Raw genomic sequence first — 14,115 nt, 5'->3', positions numbered from 1 at the left:
ATAAGCAATGACTTCACGACGACAAACTCAAAGTAAAGGAGGGAAGGAATAGAACCAGTCACTTGTTGAAGACACATGATTTGTTGGACCAGTTCCAGTTGCTGTGACAACTGTACATCTGGTTAGGGAGGCTGAGATTCAACTCAGAAGACCGCGTCTTCACCTTATTCCCCTTGAGCTAAGGACACACAGTCCTCGCCCAATCACTCTGGTAAGTCTTCAAGGTAGACTCCCGAACCTTCACAGACTTCGTTCACCGGCGATCCACAATGACTCTTGGATGCTCAGAACGCGATGCCTAACCGGCTGGAGGATACACAGTCGTCAAGTGTAATAAGTCTTCAGGTCACACAGACAGAAAGACTTCAGTGATGCCTAACACTCTTTGGCTCTGGGTGTTTGGGCTTTGTCCTCGCAAGGATTTCTCTCTCAAAGGCTTCGAGGTGGGTTGCTCTCAAAACGACAAAAGTCGTAAACTAACTCTGAGCAGCCACCAATTTATGGTGTACGGGGTGGGCTATTTATAGCCACAAGGCAACCCAACCTGATATGTCCAAAATGACCCTAGGTCACTAAGGAACTGACATGTGTTCCAACGGTCAGATTTCAAACACACACGACAACTTTACTTGGGCTACAAGCAAAGCTGACTCATCCAGCTCTGGATAACATTTACTCTCATTGTCTTCGCTCGAAGACATAGGATTTGGGTTGAGCATCACTTCAGTCACTCTGACTTTGTTCACTTGGACCCCACTTAACAGTACGGTGGTTCCTATGACTCCTCAAAGAAGAAAAGGAAACAACAAAACAACACAGTCTTCGCGCTCCATAGTCTTCGCTCAATGTCTTCTCATGTCATAGTCTTCAATGTGAATATCTTCACATACCACCATTGTCTTCAATGTCTTCATACATTTTTAGGGGTCATCTCCGGTAGGTAAACCGAATCAATGAGGGACACTACCTGCGTTATCCTGCAATTCTCACCAACGCATTAGTCCCTCAACCAACTTTATCGTCAATACTCCAAAACCAACTAGGCGTGGCACTCGATGCACTTACAATCTCCCCCTTTTTGGTGATTGATGACAAACTGGTTGAAGTTTTCAACGGGAATAAAGTATGTGAAATTGTAAAGGATAGGGTATTGTCTTCATAAGTGGCAAGGGCTCCCCCTGAAGATGTGCATATAAGTAATTTTCTTTTGGAATGCAAATGCACATGGCAGGTTGTACTTGTGGAGATCCTCTTCAACTTATGAAGATAATTCATCATGCATGAAATGATATAACTCAAAGAATGACATGCATAATGGAAAATGGACGTCTGCAGAATGATCTAAGTGCGGAAGTTATCATCGCACATGAAAGAGCAAATAAGTAGTAGACGACCATCGAGTTTAAGTGTTACAACTCAACGAACGAAATGTATCAAAAGCAAGAGTTGTAACCACTAGGCAAAATATAAAGCAACCGCCCATATGAACCCGCTGGAAGACTATCAAACTCATATGCTTCTCCCCCTTTTGTCAGTAATGACCAAAAAGGTTTGAAGACATAGAGCATCTACTCGTCCCCATGAGGAGTAGTTGAAGCAGCAGGGTTGTCGTTGTCGTTTGGCGGTGCAGACGAACTTGGTGCAGTGTAGATGCGTGCAGAAGTAGGGGGTGGTGAAGTAGCATCGTCTTCATCATCGATCACATTTGCATTCACGGTTGCCGTGGAGGAAGAATAGTCAGAGTCTTCAAGGGATGGAGTTCGTCGTAGGACATCATTCCGTGGAGGAGTGGAGTCAAACTTGAATCGTTCAGCGAAGCCATCATCTTGAAGATCTGCTTCAGCACTGAGCAGGGTCAAACTCTTCCATGATCGCCGACAGGTCTCGTGAGTGACAAATGCATTCTTGGTGGAAAGATTTCGAATGCGATTTACATCCACCAAGAGACTTTGCATCTGACGCTTGAGCCAAAAATGATGCTTATCCTGTTTCTGATGCAGAGCCACAAGAAGTTCTCGGTCATTTAGGACCCAAGAGCGCTTCTTTGGCCTTTGAGCAATTGTGCTCTCACTAGCTTTAGTTGGCGCACGAAGAGGCAGATGAGTTGATGAGGACATCAATACCATTGTTACACCCACAGCCCCTGCTGCTATACATACTGGACCAATTACTAGAGCTCGCGCACGCCAACTAAATTACCATGTACTTTCGTTTCTTGGTAATGATTCTAATGTTCATGAGAATATGATGCTGCCTAAATTGGATACATTTGTTTTGCTTACAAATGAAGGGCCTAGCTTGGACAAGGATGAACATTGGAGCAAGAACAAGCATGGAGATGATGGCATGCGCAAGGGGAACAAGAACAGAGTTACAAGTGATGATTTCAGGTCTTTGAAGCCACCATAACGAGTGCATGAAGCCTTGGACGAAATATACAAGATGTCACTTCATAAATTTCGTCCAGAGGCTATTATAGGTGCCGCGTCACCTTTTTATTGGGCCAGGCCCATGTAATTTCAAGATACATAAGTATAGGCTATTTTTAGAGTCCGTATGTGTGGGGAAACAAGAGATAGGGTTGATTTCGGACCCCTCCACCAAGGGCCACGAGATTCCCCCTCTCTTCCTCCATATATATAGCCCTTAGGGCACCGTTTAGACTTTGGGTTTTGTTTAGATTAAAGTTCGCCATAGCTGCAACTCCGCGTACTTCGTTTGTGTTCAACGACCAGACAAAGGCGTCACAGAACCCCACCTTGATCAATAAAGCTTTCATCTTATATTCGCAATATCCATATTGCAATCTCAGTTTCTTGCTTGTTCCTCATTTGCTCGCAGGAAACAGACCCTCGTGGTCAGGTTGATCGTGCTCCGGCATGGTCAATAACCTCTCAGAGTTGGTTTAGCGATTGCTAAGGCGCGACGTCCTCGCACATTCGTAGTCGGATCGTCAAAGTCGACTTCCACCAAAGCGAAATCCATCATCTCATCGAAAGACGGGACACCGTTGCCTCTATCAAGTGGTATCAGATTTCCAGGTTGCTCAGTGAGATTTTACAGTTTTTCGTAGTTTAGATCGAGTCTCTTCTTCATACCTATAGTCCACGAAAAAGCCACAAAAAAATTAGGGTTAGTTCATCATATCCGAACCAGTCTGAGCCATTGCATAATCTTTTAAGGATTTTGCTTTGTTGAATTTGCGGTTGCATCGTCATGTCTAGTTGCTGGTCTTAGAGTCTAGTCTTTTAGAGTTTCGAGTTCTGGTCATAAGTTGTCACGCCGCCGCCGCACCATCATCATCGCCCCTGCCATCTACCACCACCGCTTCGAATCCGTATCCATATACCACCACCACTGTCATATACCACCACCGCTGCCATCTACCACCATATATCCACCACCAATCCGAGTTCTTGTCATATTAGGTTTGTTTTCGAGATCCATCTAGATTCCGATTCGTGTTTCCTTGCCGGAGTAGGTTTCGGAAAAAAAAGGAGTCCGGAAACCACCCTCCATTTAGGCCCAAAATTTTCCGAAAACGCACTTGTCGAAAAATTTTCCGGCTATCCTATTTTTAGGTGTTTCTAAGCGTATTGAGACAGTCGCCGTTATAGAAAGTTTTTTTGACCCGATTCCAGTTTTTGGGTCCGGGCAGTCGAACAAAAAAATTGGTCAAAAAAATTTCGTGCCCATCCTGTCAGTTTGACCTGGGAAGAGTTTTGAGACACTCGCCATTATAGTGTTTTTTCGCAAAAAAAAGCAGCGCAAGAAAAAAAAAGAGCGAAAAAAAATTCCAGAGTGTGCTTTTCCCTTGTTTACGTGCAGCGCCGTGATTTTGTTAGTGTTCTAGGCTCGCGTGTCTAGTACAGTCTAGCCTAGGACCAGCACAGTACCGTCGTTGAACGTTTATTCAACTTTGCATCTCCGAATTGATTATTGCTGATCCTTTTTTGCTACCATATTATAAGCCTTCCCAGCCCCACATACATCTACGTCGTGCATTTGACTCTCCCTGGTAATCGCTCTATCCAAGCTTTGAGAGTTTTGACTACAATGGTTGCCGATCACCACCTGCTGCTGGGTAAGAACTGGTAAGAATTTGAGATTTGCTTGACGGGTTTGTGATACACCACCACCACTTCTTAGTAGTCTGTATGATCATATTCTTGTGTGTTTCTATTTGCTGCTAACCATGGTAGGCCGATGAGACTGATTGGGAGAACTTGACGAACAAACAGTTACATGATAAATTTCAGCAAATGATGAGTGGACAGGTGCAAGATGTGCTCAACAGATTTGATGAGGCCATGGAGAAGATAGATGGCATTGAGAAGACGTTCGAAACGAAGCTTGATAGCAAGTTTAACACCACCGCAGGCTGCACCTATCGCACCTCTGCAACAACAACAACAACGCCTCTTTCCAAATTAGTATGGACGAGCGAAGCGTGTTCCTATTGAGGATGGCCAAACTTCTGGTGCTGCTGTTCCTGTTGTTGATGCTTCTTTGGCTCGTGCTGCTGCTGCTGCTAGTACCTAGGAGGATGATGAGTATGCGGGCGATTATGAGGATGAGGTTGATCAAAATCCGAACTACGTGCAGCCACCAGCACCACCACCAGCAGGTCGACCTCAGGTATATATTCGTAATGGTAGGCCTGCACCACCACCTCAGGTACGAGATGATGTCCATATTCCTAAACTGAAATTGAATATTCCACCATTTGAGGGTAGATATGTTCCTGATATATATCTTACTTGGGAGTTAGAAACTGAACAACGTTTTACATGTTTACAATATCTCGAGGAGAGACGGGTTGCTGCTGCTGTTTGTGCTTTCACTAGTTTTGCATGTGTCTGGTGGTCTGAACATTGTAGATTATATCCTATTCCAACTACTTGGGCTTCTTTGAAAACTGCTATGCATACGTGTTGGGTTCCACCATATTATCAACGTGAATTGCTTCAAAAATTGCAGCGTTTAAGACAAGGGAAAAATTCTGTAGAAGAATATTATCAGGAATTACAAACTGGCATGATTCGATGTGGTATTATTGAGGAGAATGAAGCTATGCTTGCACGTTTTCTGGGTGGATTAAATAGAGAGATTCAGACCATTCTAGACTATAAGGAGTATACTAATATCACTCATCTATTCCATCTTGCTTGTAAAGCTGAACGTGAAGTGCAGGATCGACATGCATTGGCGCGAACTAACTTTCCTGCAGGCCGACCTTCATCATGGACACCGCGTGCATCTTCTACTTCAACTGCACCAGCACCTCAATCAGGTGCCTCCTCCAGCCGTGATACAAGAAAACAGGCACAACCACCATTATCTGCCAAGAGCGCACCTGCCGGGCCTGCACAGAGTTCTTCTTCTTCCATGGCATCAACAGGGCACACAAGTGATATTATTTGTCGTTGTTGTAAGGGAGGAGGTCATTATGCGAGAGAATGCAAATCTCCGCGTGTGATGATTGCTACCGAGGGTGGTGGATATGAGTCCGCTAGTGACTATGATGAGGAGACTTTGGCTCTTATTACACATGAAGAACATGGTGGAGATGATTCTGATCATGAGACGCAATACATGGCTCCTGAAGACGCTGACAGGTATGAATGTTTAGTTGCTCAACGTGTTTTGAGTGTGCAGGTCACACAAGCTGAGCAAAATCAGAGGCACAATTTGTTCCATACCAAGGGAGTTGTGAAGGAATGTTCTGTGCGCATCATAATAGACGGAGGGAGCTGCAACAACTTGGCTAGCATGGAGATGGTGGAGAAGCTTTCTCTCACCATAAGACCACATCCACATCCTTACTACATCCAATGGTTCAACAACAGCGGCAAGGTTAAGGTAACACGTATTGTTCGTGTGCATTTTAGTATCTCTACATATGCTGATTATGTTGATTGTGATGTGGTACCTATGCAAGCATGTTCCTTATTACTTGGTAGAACATGGCAATTTGATGAAAATTCTGTACACCATGGTAGAAACAATCACTATAGTCTTGTTCATAAGGATAAAAATATTACTTTGCTTCCTATGACTCCTGATTCCATTTTGAAAGATGATATTAATAGAGCTAATAAAGCAAAACAGGAGAAGAATAAGAGTGAAAATCAGATTGTGGCAAAAGAATTTGAGCAACAAATGAAGCCTAATAATAAACCATCTAGTGTTGCTTCTGAAATTAAATTGAAAAGTGCATGTTTATTTGCCACCAAATCTGATATTGATGAGCTAGATTTCAGCAAATCTGTTTGCTATGCTTTTGTGTGCAAAGAGGCATTATTTTCATTCGAGGACGTGCCTTCCTCTTTGCCTCCTGCTGTCACTAACATTTTGCAGGAGTTCGCCGACATCTTTCCACAAGACGTGCCACCGGGATTACCGCCTATTCGAGGGATTGAGCATCAGATTAACTTAATTCCCGGTGCTTCACTGCCAAACCGTGCACCATACCGTACCAATCCAGAGGAGACAAAGGAGATTATGTGTCAAGTACAAGAGCTTCTCGACAAAGGTTATATACGCGAATCCCTTAGTCCTTGTGCTGTTCCTATTATTCTAGTGCCGAAAAAGGATGGTACATCACGTATGTGTGTTGATTGTAGAGGCATTAATAATATTACTATTCGTTATTGTCATCCTATTCCTAGGCTAGATGATATGCTTGATGAATTGAGTGGCTCTACAATATTCTCCAAAGTTGATTTGCGTAGTGGATACCATCAAATTCGTATGAAATTGGGAGATGAATGGAAAACAACATTTAAAACTAAGTTTGGATAATATGAGTGGTTAGTCATGGCTTTTGGGTTAACTAATGCACCTAGTACTTTCATGAGATTAATGAACGAAGTTTTACGTGCTTTCATTGGACGATTTGTGGTAGTTTACTTTGATGACATATTGATTTATAGTAGATCTTTGGAAGAACATTTGGAACATTTACGTGTTGTTTTTATTGCTCTACGTGATGCACGTTTGTTTGGTAACCTTGGGAAGTGCACCTTTTGAACCGACCAAGTATCTTTTCTTGGCTATGTTGTTACTCCACAGGGAATTGAAGTTGATAAAGCCAAGATTGAAGCTATTGAGAGTTGGCCGCAGCCCAAAACGGTCACCCAAGTGAGGAGTTTTCTTGGCCTCGCCGGATTCTATAGGCGTTTTGTGAGAGATTTCAGCACCATTGCTGCACCTCTCAATGAGCTTACAAAGAAAGATGTGTCTTTTCTTTGGGGTACCACACATGAAGAAGCCTTCACGGTATTGAAAGATAAGTTGACACATGCTCCTTTACTCCAACTTCCTGATTTTAATAAGACTTTTGAGCTTGAATGTGATGCTAGTGGAATTGGCTTAGGAGGTGTTTTATTACAAGATGGCAAAGCTGTTGCATACTTTTCTGAAAAATTGAGTGGGCCTAGTCTGAATTATTCTACTTATGATAAAGAATTATATGCTCTTGTTCGGACTTTGGAAACATGGCAACATTATTTATGGCCCAAAGAATTTGTTATACATTCTGATCATGAATCTTTGAAACATATTAAAAGTCAAGCTAAACTGAATCGTAGACATGCTAAATGGGTTGAATTCATTGAGACTTTCCCTTATGTCATTAAACACAAGAAGGGAAAAGAAAATGTTATTGCTGATGCATTGTCTCGTCGCTATACTATGCTTTCACAACTTGACTTCAAAATATTTGGTTTGGAGACCATCAAAGATCAATATGTGCATGATGCTGATTTTAAAGATGTAATGCAGAATTGTAAAGAAGGAAGAATGTGGAACAAGTTTGTCGTTAACGATGGATTTGTGTTTCGTGCTAACAAGCTATGCATTCCAGCTAGCTCCGTTTGTCTTTTGTTGTTGCAGGAGGCGCATGGAGGAGGATTAATGGGACACTTTGGCGTGAAAAAGACGGAGGACGTACTTGCTACACATTTCTTTTGGCCAAAGATGAGACGAGATGTTGAGCATTTTATTGCTCGATGCACTACATGTCAAAAAGCTAAGTCACGACTCAATCCTCATGGTTTATATATGCCTTTGCCAGTACCTAGTGTTCCTTGGGAGGATATATCTATGGACTTTGTTTTAGGTTTACCTCGAACAAAGAAGGGGAGGGATAGCAAATTTTTTGTCGTGGATAGATTCTCGAAAATGGCACACTTTATACCATGTCATAAAAGCGATGATGCTGTTAATGTTGCTGATTTGTTCTTTCGTGAAATTATTTGCTTGCATGGTGTGCCAAATACTATTGTTTCAGATCGTGATACTAAATTTCTTAGCCACTTTTGGAGATGTTTATGGGCTAAGTTGGGGACTAAACTGCTTTTTAGTACTACTTGTCACCCCCAAACTGATGGACAAACTGAAGTAGTCAATAGAACATTGTCTACTATGCTTAGGGCTGTTTTAAAGAGTAATAAGAAAATGTGGGAGGAATGCTTGCCTCATATTGAATTTGCTTATAATCGTTCATTGCATTCTACTACTAAGATGTGCCCTTTTGAAGTTGTGTATGGTTTCCTACCTCGTGCACCTATTGATTTGTTGCCTCTTCCATCTTCGGAGAAGGTTAATTTTGATGCTAAACAACATGCTGAATTGATTTTAAAAATGCATGAGTTAACTAAGGAAAACATTGAGCGTATGAATGCCAAATATAAACTTGCTGGAGATAAGGGTAGAAAACATGTTGTGTTTGCACCTGGAGATCTTGTTTGGTTACATTTGCGTAAGGATAGATTTCCTGATTTGTGCAAATCAAAGCTCATGCCAGGTGCTGATGGTCCCTTTAAGGTGTTAGAGAAAATAAATGATAATGCATATAAACTTGAGCTGCCTGCAGATTTTGGGGTTAGTCCCACTTTTAACATTGCAGATTTGAAGCCTTATTTGGGTGTGGAAGATGAGCTTCCGTCGAGAATGACTTCATTTCAAGAAGGGGAGGATGATGAGGACATCAATACCATTGTTACACCCACAGCCCCTGCTGCTATACATACTGGACCAATTACTAGAGCTCGCGCACGCCAAGTAAATTACCAGGTACTTTCGTTTCTTGGTAATGATTCTAATGTTCATGAGAATATGATGCTGCCTAAATTGGATACATTTGTTTTGCTTACAAATGAAGGGCCTAGCTTGGACAAGGATGAACATTGGAGCAAGAACAAGCATGGAGATGATGGCATGCGCAAGGGGAACAAGAACGGAGTTACAAGTGATGATTTCAGGTCTTTGAAGCCACCATAACGAGTGCATGAAGCCTTGGATGAAATATACAAGATGTCACTTCATAAATTTCGTCCAGAGGCTATTATAGGTGCTGCGTCACCTTTTTATTGGGCCAGGCCCATGTAATTTCGAAATACATAAGTATAGGTTATTTTTAGAGTCCGTATGTGTGGGGAAACAAGAGATAGGGTTGATTTCGGACCCCTCCACCAAGGGCCACGAAATTCCCCCTCTCTTCCTCCATATATACAGCCCTTAGGGCACCGTTTAGACTTTGGGTTTTGTTTAGATTTAAGTTCGCCATAGCTGCAACTCCGCGTACTTCGTTTGTGTTCAACGACCAGACAAAGGCGTCACAGAACCCCACCTTGATCAATAAAGCTTTCATCTTATATTCGCAATATCCATATTGCAATCTCAGTTTCTTGCTTGTTCTTCGTTTGCTCGCAGGAAACAGACCCTTGTGGTCAGGTTGATCGTGCTCCGGCGTGGTCAATAACCTCTCGGAGTTGGTTTAGCGATTGCTAAGGCGCGACGTCCTCGCATGTTCGTAGTCGGATCGTCAAAGTCGACTTCCACCAAAGCGAAATCCATCATCTCATTGAAAGACGGGACACCGTTGCCTCTATCACGAGTGTTTCCAGCCATCGGATAGACACGCGTGACAGCTTGGACTCCTTCCATAGGCTGAGTGAAGTTTTGATGTTTAGCATTTTGAAGACAAAGAGGCTTCTTCGCAGGCTCAGGGTATATGGCTTCAACTGACATATCAACCTCTGGTAGAAAGGTCACATGATTGCGAGCAGAGGGCTGATAGTTGACAGCAGAGTGTTGCTTGATGAGGCGCATGACCCATGGAGCATAGAATTTCAGGCCAAAAAGGTCAGATCCAGATGCAGCCAGTTGCCTGAGGAAGAAATCTTGTGCATTGAAGCTGATGCCATTGAGGATGTAAAAGACCAATGTCTTCATGGCTCCTTCAAGTTTTGCAGCTGATGAATGTCCTTTGATAGGCCATAGAGTCCGCCTGATGATGTGATATATGGTGCGCGGCAGATACTCAAGGTCATCAACAAAGAACTCCTTTGGGTATTCAGCGTCATGAGGCAATGGCTTCATCATGCTCAACATCTGGCTCATGTTGGGTTCAGGCTTATGGAAGATGCTCTCCAGTGCATTGTGGTGGTTTTGACAACCAGGTTCGTATAGCTCTCCGGGAGTGGATAGGCCTGTGAGCTCAATGATGTCAAGAGCTTTGGCTTCATGATGAACATTTCCGGTCATCCACTCGAGAATCCATGTTTTTGTATCCCTGTTGTAGCCGCGAATGTGGAGGGTAGCATAGAATTGAAGCAAAAGTTCTTCATTCCAATCTTCTTTGTCTGTGACAAAGCTGAGCAGACCAGCATCACGAAAGCAGTCAAGTGCTTCTTCTAAGCATGGCAGTCCAGCAATGGCTTCAGTGTCAAGGTGCATATGAGGGAAAATGCGCCCTTGATCATACAGAACGCAGGAGTAATAGCTTCGCTGCTGATGACTCCATAAAGGATTAGATGATATTCTTGGCCTGGAGTAGGGGTTCTTTGAGCTTTCAAAGAAGGTGTTGTGGCTTTTGAAGCCATTTGCATTGAAGGACCCGACAGATGTGGCAGTACTTGGAAACCTTGGCAGTCTTGGCTTTGGTTTCTGGACCTGAGGCCTATGCTCAATGTGATAATCGAACTGAGGACCAGAGACATTAGGCGGAGGGACCAGAACGGGCCATCTTACTGTGATTAACTCGCCATGGTTGTATGCTTGCTCAATTGTATAGGGCCTTGGTGGCGGAACAGGAGCATTGGTAGCAACAGTGGCTTCAGGCTGCACAACAGAAGCTTCAGGAGCAGTTGCAGCCATGGCTACGTCATTGGCTTCATTCGTGTTAGTGGTGGAAGCCTCAACGTTTTCAACCTCCACTTGTTGAGCTGGAGGGTCTGGTACAGACACGTTCACTTTTGGAACAACTTCTTTAGGAATGGGGGGAGTAGGGACACATTCTTCTTGATGTTCGTCATCGGCTGATGCAGCCGGATTGTCTTCAGCAACTTGGGCTTCATACACGGAGACATTCACAGTTGGAGTGGCTTCTGAAAACACTTGACGTGCAACAGGTTGGTGGTGCACTTCTCCTTCTGGAACGCTCGGAAGAGAGACTTGAGGCCTTGGTCCTTTGCGAAGCCTTTGTAATACAAGTGACACCTTTGGAGATGGAGTAGGCAGGCCCTCATCCTCTTCAACTTGCACAGATGATGTGACTTGTTGTTGTTGGGGAGTACTGGGGGAGTCTTGTTGTTGCGGGCGATCAGCCATGATGCATCCTGAGCAATTGGCGTCAGAGGACGACCAATGCTGATGATTTCGCTGTTCGTGAGAACAGGCGATGATACCATGTTGTGTTCAATCTGAGGAAGAACTTCATCATCTTCAACATTGTCATGGTGACCAATGTCTTCAGCAGTGATGGGATCAACTGCTGGAATGTCTTCAGCTTCATGAGCCTCTGTGGAAGCAGGTTCATGAACAATCATTTGTAGTTCTTGATTTGCAGATGCAGGGCGAACCACTAAGATAGGTTCAACAACAAGGGGCTCTGTGGGAGCAGCCTGATTCTTCTTGGTCTTGCGCTTCTTCTTGGAGGGAGCAGCATCAGAGGCTTCTGAGGGTTTCCGTTTCCTAGCTTCAGCCTCTGCAGCCCTCGTCTTCTTCTGTTCTGAAGCGGTTGACAGGGCCTTTGGCTTCGAGCCAGTCATGCTGCTTGGGAAGACTATGCGTGGTTCATCCTGCCTTGAAGGTGCGGGTTGGACAGTGGATAGCTTCTTCTTCTACTTTGCAGGCATCCTGGGGTCGATACCAGGACGACCAAGAGCCTTGCGCTTTTCAGCCTCATTGTAGGCAAGCACACACTTGTCAGCCAGATTCTTCATGCGCTCTCTAGAGCCTCAAGCTTCTTCACGCTTCTTGTGAAAGGCTTCTTTGAGCTCCTGCAGCATGATCTTGAAATTTTTGACATCTTGCACGTTGAGCATGGCCACATGCTTCTTGAACTAAGCCTTTTCATAGTCAATCTTGTGCTTCAGTTTGACAATGCGCTGAGCAATAGCTAACTCAGAAGCAATAGCGCCATTGAAGGAGACGCTGAGGCCAATGGGAAGTTGCAAGTCATCAAAGCTGAAATTTGGTGTGTCAAACCACTCATCAATGAAGTTATGGATGATTGCCATGTCAAAGAGAGGCAAATTATTGAAGATCTCTGCTTCTTCCTTACTCTTGATCAGTTGCTCAAGAGCATCATCTGCAAGATCGTCATCGTTGGACAGATCGATGTGCTCTTCACGCAGAATGGCAGCAGGAGTCAATGTCTGATCAATACTCTTGATGATTTTCTTTTTCTTCTCCGTCTTCTTGGAGATGCGTGAAAGATCTTCAGACTGCACACTGTCTTCAGGAGGTGAAGTGGCCAGTGGCTTCACACGAGAAGCTTTTGGAGGTGCAGCTGATGATGAAGCCTTAGTTTTCTTGGGCTTCTGCGGCCTTGGAGGAGGAGCAGGGGCTTCATCAGTATCAGCATCATTATCAGAATGATCCACTTTGGCACCTTGTACCAAGATGTATGAGATTAGGCCATCAAGGTTCGTGAAGGGGCCGATCTCATTTTCTTCAGCTTCACGTGTGCCGTCATTTCGGGGAGCAGAGGGACCAGGACTGAAGTCCAATCCCCATGACTTCTTCTTTTCCTTTGCCGATGGCTTTGCATACTGGAAGTTGCGTTTGAAGAGATTATCATCACGACACCAGAGCAATGATGATGGATCGGCATTTTCAGGCTGTGGTCCATGGACCATACAAGGATAGAATTCTTGTGCAATAGCTTCAACTTTGTTCTTGGGGGGAAGGTCTCGATAGAGAATATCACCCCAAGGACTCTTGATAGCATTTTTCTCAGCGTACTCCTGGGTCATGAACTTGTACTTGAACCATTGTTCAGCCCAATAGCGTCGAATCCATTGGATTCGGGTCTTGCGCTGATTATAATCCTCTTCAGGATCTGTTTTGTAGATTTCTGCGAGGTCATTTGGCACATCTTTTGATGTTCCCCCTCGATGTTGTCTGCCACCCTTCCTTACTGATTTCTCTGCAGCCATGAACTTCAAACTGAATGGCTTCAATATGTTCAAAGGCTTCAAGGGCTTTTGCTTGCTGGTCAAACAGGAACTAGCTTCAGGAGAGTTAATGTGTTGCTGTAAGAATTCTGCAAATGAATGCAGACTATGAGAACCAAGGGATTCTCCCACGGACATGTACCTGTGACAGCATTAGAGATGCGAGGGAAGGGGAAGAGGTCATATGCATTCTCAGAAGATTTTGAAGATAAATCAGTTTGAAGACATTGACCTCATGTTGCGAAGACATTAACTTATATGTTGAGAGTTGGTTCCAGATTTGTACGAATCCGTGAATAAGTACAAGTGAGGAATCTAACTATATATGAAGCTTAAGTGAATATACTAGGCAGTATGAGATGCAGACAGAATAGATCTAACATTGTGTAGACAGAAACCAATTTTGGTAAATAGGATGAATCATTGTGGATCAAAAAGATGGTAAAAATAGAGTTATATTTACCACACGAAGAACTGCTAGATGGGATGAATTGGAGACCGAGCAGTTCAATCCACCGTGCCCTAACTTGGCGACGGAGGACACCTACGGCGGCGGCAGAGAGGACGATGCCCGCGGCCGGCGTGAGGACGGCATCGGAGAAGTTGCGGCAGCTAAGCGCTTCGTCACCGGCGTCGTCGAGAGCTAGCG

This window comes from Triticum aestivum, chromosome 3B (assembly GCF_018294505.1).
Source record: "Triticum aestivum cultivar Chinese Spring chromosome 3B, IWGSC CS RefSeq v2.1, whole genome shotgun sequence".
Classification (NCBI taxonomy): Eukaryota; Viridiplantae; Streptophyta; class Magnoliopsida; order Poales; family Poaceae; genus Triticum; species Triticum aestivum.
This window is presented reverse-complemented; position numbering follows the sequence as displayed.